The following is a 12,532-nucleotide window of genomic DNA, read 5'->3' as shown; positions in this document are numbered from 1 at the left end:
GTAATTTGTCTAAAGTATGGGAATAGTGCATAGAGTTATATTAAAGAGATAATGTAGCAAAGACAGAGAACGTATATAATTGTTACAAAATTGTGTTGCAAGACATTTGTTAATAAAAGATATAAAGTACATGTAATAAACAAGCCATTGGGATAAAGTTCTACAGCTTTTCAGTTAGTCATCCTTAAAGCCTTTGTTACACCCCTCCCATCATCGTCCAATCACAGGGTACAGGGTCACAGACAGGCAGTCCGGGATGCCAGTCCATAAAAAAGCACATACTGTACAAAACATACAAGCCCACATTATGGGCAATTTAGAGATGCCAATTCACATAAATGTGTAGAGGAGTCCGATATGACGGGGAGAACATGCAAACTCAAACTCAGACACCTCAGCTAAGAAGATGTCTATGAAAAAAGGCAAAAAGTTCCCTGACAAAAAGATCCCAGCAGTGCCTGCACTTTCTGTGTCGCCATCCTCACCACCTTCTGCAGAGGCACCATCGAGAGCTTTCTGACCAGCTGTGTTACAGTCTGGTACGGAAACTGCCACGCCTCAGACCACAGGGGCCTTTAGAGGATTGTGTGGACAGCTGAGTGCATCATCGGTAGCTCTCTACCCTGCCTGCAGGACATTTACTTCTCCTGCTGCATCCGTATGGCCACCAGCATCATGGCCGACCCCCACCATCCCTCCCACGGACTGTTCACCCCCCTTCCATCTGAAAGAAGATTCTGCAGCACCAGGAACTGGCCTGCTAGACTGTGCAATAGCGTCTTCCCCCAGCAGTCTGGCTCTTGAACACCATGCTGCGTCCTTCCACACGGGATTGTTTACTTCACACCCTGTTCTGCCCTACTTAACTAACAAATGTTTTTTAACGTTTATGTTTACATGCCTACACATTTATATGCCTCTCTCATCTCATTGCTTACTTGCACAATTGCTCATATTTGCACAATGTAATTGCACAAGAAAATTGCACAACATAATACATGTCTACACTAACTGTACCGCCAGCATATTTGCACAGTTTCTCATAATCCATAGCCTATAGGCTATTGCTGTATAACGTTGTATACTATTGTACGTTGCACCTGGAGGACATTATTTCGTCTCACTCTATGCTTTAATGTATATGGCTGAGAAAACAATGACACTCTACTTGACTTGGCTTGACCAGGCCAGAGGAGATCAATACATTGCATGGATATTTAAGCAGTCTTTCATCAAAGACGTACATTCAGTATATACTTTAGTTCTCTGCAGGGGGACAAAAATTTCAGAAACAGCAGTCATTTAAAAGAAAGAAATATTCATTAAGACAAGGTAGAATGAAACATGAGAAATATATCATACTAGCAAGCAAAACTAGTATTCATGGACGTACAGAATAACACTATTTATAAAGTAGAGGTCCTTCACCAACTGGCCCCTCCGAGTCATATTGACTTGACCATTATTTTCGATTTGTTTCGATTTACATTTTGTATGTCACTGACATGACATGACTCCTGTTTGAATTTAAGTGAGTCAACTACAACATTGAAAAATCGAAATATCTGTGGACAGATACTAAATAATTCACGAAATCTGACATTTTGTAGATGGATGGGGAACATTTAAAAATGTTTTAAAAGAAAAACAACTTCTTGCATCATACTCTTACAGCTTACAGCTTATTTGTAATGATATGGTAGGCCATGCAGTTAACACCATGTGCATACTTAACGTAGTCAAATGTCCACTGCCAAGATATTTGCTATAATATAAATCTGTAAGTTTGTCATTTAGTGAAATTTCACCCTCTAACTTAACTATAACCTGATTAAACTGTAATGACTGAAGCGACATTCATTACATGACCGTTATTAATAGTGACAGCTTTGTGATACAAATAATGTCCTGACAAATTTAATGGCATTTGAACATTTCATTACCATAAAGGTTCTCTCTCTTTCCACAGTACAAAACCCTTAAAAAAACTACAGGCATCATCACATGAAATCTTCAACTTATTTCCACCAACCTTCAAATAATGATCATCTGTTTGCATTGCATTGTTGAAGTAGTGATCTTTAAAGGGGGTGCAAGTGTTTGAAGTTTCATACAGCAAAGTCCCAGCAGTAATCATTACCTACCTGCTTTTATGACTTTTTCCATAATTTACGTTAAATAAAAATGTTCGGGCAGCCGTCCTCATGTCAATTAAGTCCTAGAAAGTAGCTAGACAGTGGCATACTGACATTCAGGCCACCCTAATATCTCAACATTTGGAATACTACTCAGGTACACATTCAAGCAATTAATGATTTTAGATGGATAGATAGACTTTTTGAAAATAAATTTGATGATGTCGCATATCAGCTTTCCATTATCAGAGATACTTTTAGATGCTTGGTAGTATTTTTAGAGCCAAATATATATTCATCAGTGTGTCAAAGAACAGCAGAGTTGTAGGTAACTCATTTATGCATACACTGGACTTCTTGTGTCAGTGCACTGATTTAAAAGTGTTACATGAAGCTAACTGACAACAAATTAAGCATTCCTACGGGATGTGTCTGCCAAAAAAAAGGTTAAAGTTTAAAACCATTAGCTGGAGTAATTATGCCTAAATTGTAGAGGTAAAAGTTTTATAGCTATTTATTAATACACTTCTTGACTGATGTTTGACTCTTTCCATAATCATTTCAGTTTAAAACCAAAAGTCTTTTGTGTTCTCATTAATTTTAGTAGGAGGCCTTACCTGGGTCCTAAAGGTCATGTCTAATCGAAGCTTTTATGCAATTATGCCAGCTTGTACTTAGACAAGAACATTTCTGCTGTGCCCCTGAACAAGATACTCATTTTATACTCTTAGTTAAGCATTCATCTCCTTCATCTCCATAAATGAGTGAGAAGACATATAATATGAACCACGATGGGCTTTCTTCATAAGGGCAGCTTCAAAACAAACAGCCAATCACAACAATTTCATAGTCAAACTTTATGGAAACTGTCATGAAATTGTTAACTACTCACTCAGTCAGAGGTACTAAAATGGAATTGCTGTGGTTATATATATATACATATTTATCTATCTATCTATCTATATATATATATATATATATATATATATATATATATATATATATATATATATTGCATGACCCAGAGGAAGCCAGTGAAAAAAAAAAATATATATATATATATATATATATATATATATATATATATATATATTGTTATGATTCGCTTGCGATCGCTGGGTGAGCGTGCAGGCAGGCGAGCAGGAACAGGCAAAGTACCCCCCCCCCCCAAAGGCGCGCTCTCCGGGCGTGCCTCAGGGGAGGCAACGGACGAGACGAAGGAAATGGGACCTGGAACAGAAGAACAGAAGCATTAATGGGGCACAGGGAACAGGATGGACAGACAAAACTGACAGAGGGGCAAAAACCATGACAGGACCTGACATAAGACGGGAAATGCGGACAGACAGAAAGGAATTGGGACAGAAAGGGAACAGGTGGAACAAAAGGGCCAGGAGTGAACGGAGGGAATACAGGAGAATGAGGAGCAGGGACGGGAGGAACAAAGGGACGAGGACCGGAGACAGGAGGGACAAAGATGGGAGAAGGAGCAAACAAAGGAGGGACATAGGCAGGAGAGGACAGAGAGAAGGAGGGGGAATAAAGGGGAGCCCGAGGGAGCCCCAGTGGGCGATGGGCCGCAGGCGGCCGGAGCTGGAGGGAACCTCGGCGGGACTGAGGAGGTAGGGCGAGGTACAGGCGAAGGGGCTGAGGAGGGAGTTGGAGGGAGAGCTAGGGAAGGGGACGAGGGAGCTGAAGGGGCCACTGGTGAGGGCAAAGAGAGGGAAGGAGCCACAGCAGGTGGCGACGTCTTCCTACGCGCTGGAGTGGGGGGAACCGCAGGCGACCGAGGAGCCGTGACTGGGGAGCCCGTAGGCGACCGACAAGGAGTCGGCAGCAGGACCGAGGCAAGATGACGAGCCCTCATAGGGGGACCTGCAGGCGATAGCCGACCCAGAGGGCCAGGACCCGCAGGCGCTCTCCTAGCCTCAGCGCAGGCGAGGGAGGGCGAGCCAGGGGGCAGGGTGGGAGGGACCCCAGCCCTACGTCTGTGTCCTCTCCCGTTTTTGGACACTGACAGGACCTTTGGCCGGGGTCGAGCTTGCCGGGGCGAGGGCCGAGGAGTCACTAGGAGGATCCCCGACGGGTCCCATTCCAGCTCCTCTACCTCCAAGGAGGGAGGAGCGGTGGTTGAATCGTCCAGGACCTCCTCGGGGACTGGGGCAGAAGGGACAGGAGCTGGAGGGACTGGAACGAGGTCAGGGACCAGAGCTACCGGGGATAAAGTCACAGGTGCGGACAGAGGTAGAGCCTCGGGTGTGGGTGCGGGAGCTGCAGGCAGAGGGAGCGCCTCAGGCGTGGGCGCGGGAGCTGCAGATAGAGGTAGTGCCTCGGGTGTGGGCGCGGGAGCTGCAGGCAGCAGAGGCGGTTGCTTGGGCTGCGCAGATGCAGCATGCAGAGGAGGCGGCTGCTCGGGCCGCGCAGATGCAGCATGCAGAGGAGGCGGCTGCTCGGGCGCTGTAGCAGGAGCCGGGGATCTCCGGAGTTGGATCAGCTTCCGGAGGCCCTCTGCTATCCTCTTCAGGTCCCACGGCAGAGAGGCGGGAGAAAATGCGGCGAACTCCCGCCTCAGCTGTGCGGAGAGCTGGTCCTCCTCCGGGGAGCCCTGTACGGCCCGTTCGTCCGTCACCCTCCAGGAGCTCTACTGGCGAACTCCCGCCTCAGCTGTGCGGAGAGCTGGTCCTCCTCCGGGGAGCCCTGTACGGCCCGTTCGTCCGTCACCCTCCAGTAGAGCTCCTGGAGGGTGAAGAACTGGTTAACCATGGCCTTAGGCATAGCCGGAACCTCCATCGGGGACTCAGTGGTAGCGGTAGGTAGATGCGACGGGAGCGCCTCAGTCCGGGCGGCCGTAAGCGGCGGGACGGGCGTGCCCCCTTTTAGGGTCTGGGGTACCCGTGGGATGGGGTCTCGCACTGCACTGATCCCTTTACTGGCCAGTCGCTCTGGCCGGAAACAATACCGCTTGAGGGGCGGCGGTAGCTCCATGGTGAGTGGCACCGACTCTCGGAGGAGGAGGGGTTCCTCCTCCTCAATGTCCGTTGGGAGACAAACCTCGGCAAGAGCGCAGGCTCCTAAGCTGACCGTCGGTGCTTCTGGCATCCTCCTTCTCCTCTGTCCTTTCTTCTTGCGGTCTGTCATTCTGTTATGATTCGCTCACGATTGCTGGGTGAGCGTGCAGGCAGGCAAGCGAGCAGGAACAGGCAAGCAGGCAAAGTACAGGGAAAGAGGGGTTTATGACATTAAGCTGCATGTGGTTCCATACAGGTACAGTATGTCGTTACACTGCATCCGCCCCTGCAAGTGGCCCTCCAACGTGCAAGGAAAAACTTGGGGGTTGGTGACAGGATTGGCACTCCAGCTACCATAACAATTTTCACACAGCTCTGACACAGCAAATAGGACTGATTTCTGCTCTCTGCAGGAGTAGATCTGCTGCAGCCACCCGCGGAAAGGCTGCATGCATCATGAAGGGGATGGGGGAAACCTTTCGGGAGCCTTATCCCCGGATGAGTCGGAGTCAGGGAGCCAAATGGAATAGACCCATCCTAGTAGGCATGTGGAACATCTTGTCTCTTCGGCATTATAACTATCTTCCCCTGCTGTTGGGAGAGCTTTGTAAACTCTGCATTTCAGTGACAGCATTCTCTGAGGTATGCAGACTGGAGAATAGCCAGATCTCTGTAGGTGAGTACACCTATTATTAGTCTGGTCGCTCTAACGGCTGCCATACTTTTGCTGTGGTATATCAGCTCAACCCAACGGTATCCGATGTCACTCCTTTCAATGGGTGTATTATGAGATTCAGGCTAAACCACTCTCTAGGTGTCTTGTCTGTTGTTTCAGTGTTTGGTGAGTGATGTCTCGAAGAGGAAACATTTTATTCTTAACTTCACTTGGTGGTTGATGAGTGCCCTGGTTCCAACGCCCTGAGCTATAAAGTTGGATTTGTTACTCCAATACTGGAGGTGCAGCAAAAGAGACTGATCCCATCTTGGTAGGCAGAGGCTGGAGGCCCTGATCAGAGCCTCCATTGACTCTGCAAAGATCACAGTATCATTGGCAAAGTCAAGATTGGTAAATCTTTCCTCACCAACAGATGCCCCACAGCTGCTGGACCCCACAACCCTGCATTAAACAGAGTAGGAACAATAACACACCTCTGACGAACCCCAGAATCCACTGGGAAGAACACAGAAGTTCTGTGGTAATTTAATTTTTCATAATTTGAAAAAATTTGATGCGATGCCCAAAAACACTGTCTGTGGCCTGACAAACTTTTCAGATAACTTTGCTTTGTGAAATATCTGACTACATAACCCATTTGTACGTTGCACATCTGTGCATGCACAGCATTACACTTTCTGGCATATTTTACCACGGTGCCTGAATTGCACCACTTCATTTCGTAACCCAACCTGATCTCGATAATACACCAGGTTCATTTTATCTACTGTTTGTGAGCAATCTCCACTAGCTCAGAATGGGATACATGGAGAAAAAAAGTACCCCATCTGCTGAAAATCAAAGTTACCAAAAATCACTTTGACTGTTGCAATTTTAGCGGAAAAAAAAATCCGCCAAGGATTTTTTTGTTGTTATATATGCGTATATTTTTGATTAAATGTTAATTCTAATAATATGTTTGTGTTTCCTTTGTTTATTTGTCAAATAGTTATTATAACATTTTTCTGCCTGGAACCAAAGTTGTAATGCCACATACAGTAAGTAATACCACATAAGTAATGAAATACACTAATATACCTGTAACACTAGTGTCACACTGGCAGCTGCGAGCAATCAGATACATCCCCTTAGCTACTTAAACCTCACACAGCGATCGCTCCATCTGAAGTATTGTTTGTGATGCAATTTCCGAGCAACTTTTTCCTGTGTCTTTGTTCAAGCTCTGATCCTCCTGACTGTCCCTGCTCCCTCTTCCTGCGCCTCCTGAACTGTCCATCCCAGCCCTGATCTTCCCTCGAGTCTGTACCCCATGTGTATCGTCTGCATCATTGGACGGACCTCCCGGCTCCTCGACTACCTGCACCCGGCTCGACTACAATTTCGGTTTCCCCCTTTGGCTTCGGACACTTGGATCGGACGGATTTTGGCTTTGACCCTGCTCATTATTTGGACTCTGTTTTGCTTATTCTCAATAAAGGCCTTTTGGACCTTTACCGAGTGTTCTGTTATTACAGAATTCCTCGCCTACACAATGGACATGCAGGAGCAGATGTGTGAAATGCAGGAACAGGTTCAATCTATGACGGAACTAGTCGGTCAGCTGCTTCAGGCACGAGCTTCTCCCGTTCCCTTTCCAAGTTCACCTCCCTGGTTGCCTGTTCCCGTAGCCACTCCTCACAGCTACGATGGTGATCCCGACTCCTACCAAGCCTTTTTGATGCAGTGTGGATTATACATCCCCCACCACTTTGATCAGTTCCTGTTGCATGAAGATCGCATGTATTTTGTTGTATCCCTCCTTGGAGGGCAAGCCTTGACATGGGGTGAGCAAAGTTCTATGGGCCGAGCAAAATTCCCTCCCACAATCTTCTCAAGCTTTCCAGAAGGCGTTTTGTGAGGTCATTGATCACCCTGCGGTTGGACGAAACCTTGGCAATCGACTTCCAGACCTGCACCAAGGAAATGATCAGCCTCAGACTTCTCACTGCAGCCGCCGGATTGAGTTAGCCCACCGACTGCCTCCAGACCATTTACCATCGCACCCTCCGACCAGAGCCGTGGGCTGAGCTGGCATGCCAAAGAGCCATACGATCATTTGAAGAGTACGTGAAGCTTTCCATCACCCTAGACAATATCATCCGGGGACAACAACGATCGTCTCAACCTCCTGTCAAAATCCCAGCAATCCCACTGCCACGCCTGGAGGATCCAGAGCAAATGATGGTAGGACGAACACCCCTATCGGAGGAGGAACGTGAACCCCAGATGAAAAAGGGCTTGTGTGTTTATTGTGGGGAGGCGGGACATATCCTCCGAACATGTCCCATCAGACCACTGCGACGCAGTTCAGAAGACACTCAGGTAAGAACCCTTCCTTTACCTTCCATGACCCAGACCCAGATGACTGTCCCAGGGGAACTTACTTGGGAAAACGATATCTTAATTTACAATGACAGTGCCACTCAACACGTCAAACATGTTCAACAGGTTTTTCAATGATTAGCTGATCACCACCTTTACGGCAAAGGAGAAAAATGTAAGTTGCACCATACGTCTATTGAATTTTTGGGTTACCACATCCGACCAGGAGAGATGGCTATGGATCCAGGTAAGATCAGGACTGTCCTCGAGTGGCCTCGACCTAGTACTGTAAGAGTACTCATCTTTAGAGATTCCTTGGGTTTGCCAATTTCTATCACCACTTCATTCGGGGCTTTTGTGCAGTAGCTGTACCCCTAACCAACCTTCTTAGAGGAGGAATAAAGAGACTTACATGGTCCAAGATATCGTAGCGTGCCTTCTCCGAATTAAAAGAGAGATTCTGCATGGCTCCAGTATTACGACAGCCCGATACAGAAGAGCCCTTCATTATCCAAGTGGACGCCTCCAAAGTTGGAATCGGAGCCATGCTTTCGTAGAGAGATGCTAAGTCAGGTAAAGTTCACCATTGTGCATTTCTTTCCAAGAAGCTTTCCCCCGCTGAATGTAATTATGAATTGTTATCCATAAAGGATGCCTTAGAGGAGTGGAGACATTAGCTATATAAGGGGGATAAACACCCCTTCCAGGTGCTCACGGATCAGCGTAATCTACAATATCTGCAATTTCGCCTCCTGAGCGTTCCGCGCTCTGTGTACCAAAATGAACATCAGGGTGTCTCACATAGGCTTATCATCCCTAGGTGAACGGACAGGCGGAGAGACTAAACCAGGAAGTCGGTAAGGTCCTACATACCCTCTGCTTCATGCAACCCCAGGGTTAGTCTCGATACCTGCGGTGGGCGGAGTACGCCCGAATTCTCTGGTAAACCCCACCATGGGTTTAACTCCATTTCAGTGTGTACTGGGTCTCTAACCTCCTCTTTTCCTTTGGAACCCTTCCCCAGTGAGGTCCCTGCTGTAGAACAATAGTATCACAGGTATATAGTACGGGTATGGAGTATAGCGCATCAACAACTGTCTGAAGGAGCAACACGGATGAAGGCACAAGCAGACAGACAGCGGTGCCCCACACTGGTGTTTAATCCTGGGGACTGAGTGTGGCTGTCAACGCAGCATCTCTGGCTACCCCAAGGTCATAAGCTTGGCCCGAAGTACATTGGTCCGTTTAAAGTGACTGCCCGAATCAGTCCTGTACTGTATCTTACTGCCTACTTCTCCCCAGGCTGTACCGTGTTTACCCGGTCTTCCATGTCTCTCTCCTGAAGCCCGTCCACTACAGCCTTGCTCATTCTCCCTCCAACTCTCCGAAGCTTTCACCGGGAAAACCCTGCTTGACTCCTGTCGCCAGAGAGGGGGTTTACAGTATCTCATGGATTGGGAGGGGTATGGTCCTGAAGAGCGATGTTGGGTTCCTGCCTCTGACTTTCTGGATCACTTGCTGATCGTGTAGTTTCATACGGACCACCCCTCCCAGCCGGGACCTTGGTCCCGTGGCAGACCTCGTCGCAATTTTCGACCGCCGGGTGTCCGTCGTCAGAGGGGGGGTTCTGTCACACCGGCAGTTGCGAGCAATCAGACATGCCCCCTTAGCTACTTAACATATGCCATTGTATTGAATTATATATTGTGTTTAATAATCATATTCTCTTTGAAATTTAAATGCACACGTGTATATAAACCTAACCAAACACCTTGCATCTTAAAATAAGACAGAAGTCATTTTCACATGTATAATTGATATTTGGGGTAAATGCAGACACGTTAAGCAAAATTGTGTACACATAAGCTATGACATCATTATCTGTGAAGCAGTTCCTGGGATAGATAGATTGCAGTTCTTTGCTTCTTTCTCTTCCTTATATTTCAATGTTGTTGATTTTTTTTCCACATTCGAATATAAGCCCAATAGATCTGATCAGTAAAACAAATGAATATTAGGTTACTTTTCCCCACTGCATATATTGTATATTCAAATTTTTTTTTTTACATGAAACAACATAATATACAATTCTGTCTGGTGTTACACAAGGACTGTTGTCTACATTGTAAATTCTCTGTCGGAAAATTTAAATTTGAGATCAACACACTATTCCAGTTTTAAACTTGTTTCTGCAGGTCAGCTCACTCCTTGAGAATTCAACTCCCCCACTCAGACTGTAAAAACACACAATTCCCGCCAATCTGGAGAGGCACTCGATCTGTTTATCACTCCCCTGTAACTACACTACAGCTACAATGCATGTTAAAAAAAGCCATTTATAGGAATGAGGGGCTGGATGATGAATTAAGGAAGCCACTGTTAATTTTTCATTTTGACAGATTATTGCCTATCTGGCAGAATTGAGGCTACCTCTTGTACAGCAGGAAATTGCTCCTTAAAACATTTTTTACATGAATTGGATAGCTGGTCTGTATGATAAAAAAAATCATAGTGATCTATAATTACAGAGCACGTGATGAATAATTCACTAAAACCTGTCATACAATTGATTTTTTTTACTCTTATCTAAATATCCAGGATCAATTCACTAGAAGCCTTTAACAGAGAATATAGGGGTCTCTTTCAGCCTTTTAAAAGAAAGCATATAAATGTAGCACAATAAACATTTGTTGCCTTTTTACTCTCTCTAAGCATAACCCACACTATACCAAACATCAAACACTGAGTACAATCTCAGTTGCCTGAATCTTTATTCAGTGTAAATGGAAAGAAAACCACTTAGTGTCTTATCACAGGTTGACTTGAGAATGTGTGTATGTAACAGACTAAATACTCTCTATTTAGTTTGCTAAAGGTAAAAACAAAGTTCTATAAATTTTGTGTGTGGGAAAAAAAGAAACTATTGTATAAAAGCATTTTATATATTGTTGTGTGGCAGTCAGTAACACGTCCTGCAGGGCGAGGCAAACCAATGAACATATAAAAAACGGCTTGTCTTTGTGAAGTAATCTTGCTCTCTAATGAGCCATAGTGAACGTGTTAATTTCCTTGTATTCCGTCTCCCTTGTATTCTGTCATCTTGCCTGTCAAATTCATCTATGGTTGTTGTGGAATCCTTAATAAAGGCGCTAGTCTCCCACATTTGGGTCCCCTGTCCTCCTTGCAATATCGACGTGACCGTCAGATTACTGTTTTTATGCTATCATTTGTTTAAAAGTTGTTTCCAGCAATCTTTCCACTTTTGTTGTGTTTTTAAATGGATGTGAATCAGAATTGGAGCGTAGAAATAATAAATACAATTTAACAGCTAAGGTATAATTGGTGACTGTCACAGTTACGCTATTATCCTATTGGCTGATAAACATACTAGTCGTGATGACAGAACACTTGGGAATGGTCCAAAAGACCTGTATTGGGAATAACCAAAAACAGAGGCCAAATAATGAGCAGGGTCAAAGCCAAAATCCATCCGATCTGTCTGAAGCCACAGGGGTAAAGCAAAGTCGTAGTCGAGCTGGGTGCAGGTAGTCGAGGAGCCAGGAGGTCCGGCCGATGAGGCAGATGCAACACATTGGGTACAGACACGAGGGAAGATCAGGGCCGGGGCGGATGGGAGCAGGAAGGGTCTGGAGGTTCAGGAAGTGGGAACAGGGAGAGTCAGGTGGATCGGAGCTGTTATGGAGACACAGGAAGAAGTTGCTTGGAAATTGCTAACAATTACTAACAATACCTCACACGGAGCGATCGCCGCACGAGGTATAACTATCTACAGTATAAAATAAAAATAATATATTCTATGATCTTTTATTTAAAACAGTATTATACTCAACATACTATGTAAGTATATTCATAGTTATATTTATTTTGATTTGTATATTTAGACATATAATACACACAATTAAAGAGACATATTGTACAAATATTACATATAGTAATAGTATTGAGTATTAAATAAATGTCTTTATCTTCAATGGAAATGTGTTGTAATGTATGTATATCACCTGCAAGAAGGATATTTAGAACTATATGCAGTTTATGCATTTTTTGCACAATGAAAAAGTGTTTTGCAGTTCTAACAGCTGTGCTGTAAACCGGTCTTAGGCTCTGGATATATAACCAGTTTATCTTGTTTCCCTGATGCGAGGAATTGTTGACTTATGTCCAGTTACCGAACATTACTTAGCCTGTGTGCCTGAGCTTCCTGCACCCTCCATCTTTCAGTCCTTCATGAACTCCATTTTCCAAGATCTCATCAACCAGTGGCATATTATTTATATGGACAAATTGCTTGCCACCGTGTCCGATTAGCCCATGTCCAAGACTAAGATGGA

Source organism: Brienomyrus brachyistius, chromosome 5 (genome assembly GCF_023856365.1).
Source record: "Brienomyrus brachyistius isolate T26 chromosome 5, BBRACH_0.4, whole genome shotgun sequence".
In the NCBI taxonomy this organism is placed as follows: Eukaryota; Metazoa; Chordata; class Actinopteri; order Osteoglossiformes; family Mormyridae; genus Brienomyrus; species Brienomyrus brachyistius.
Note: the sequence above shows the minus strand (reverse complement) of the source record.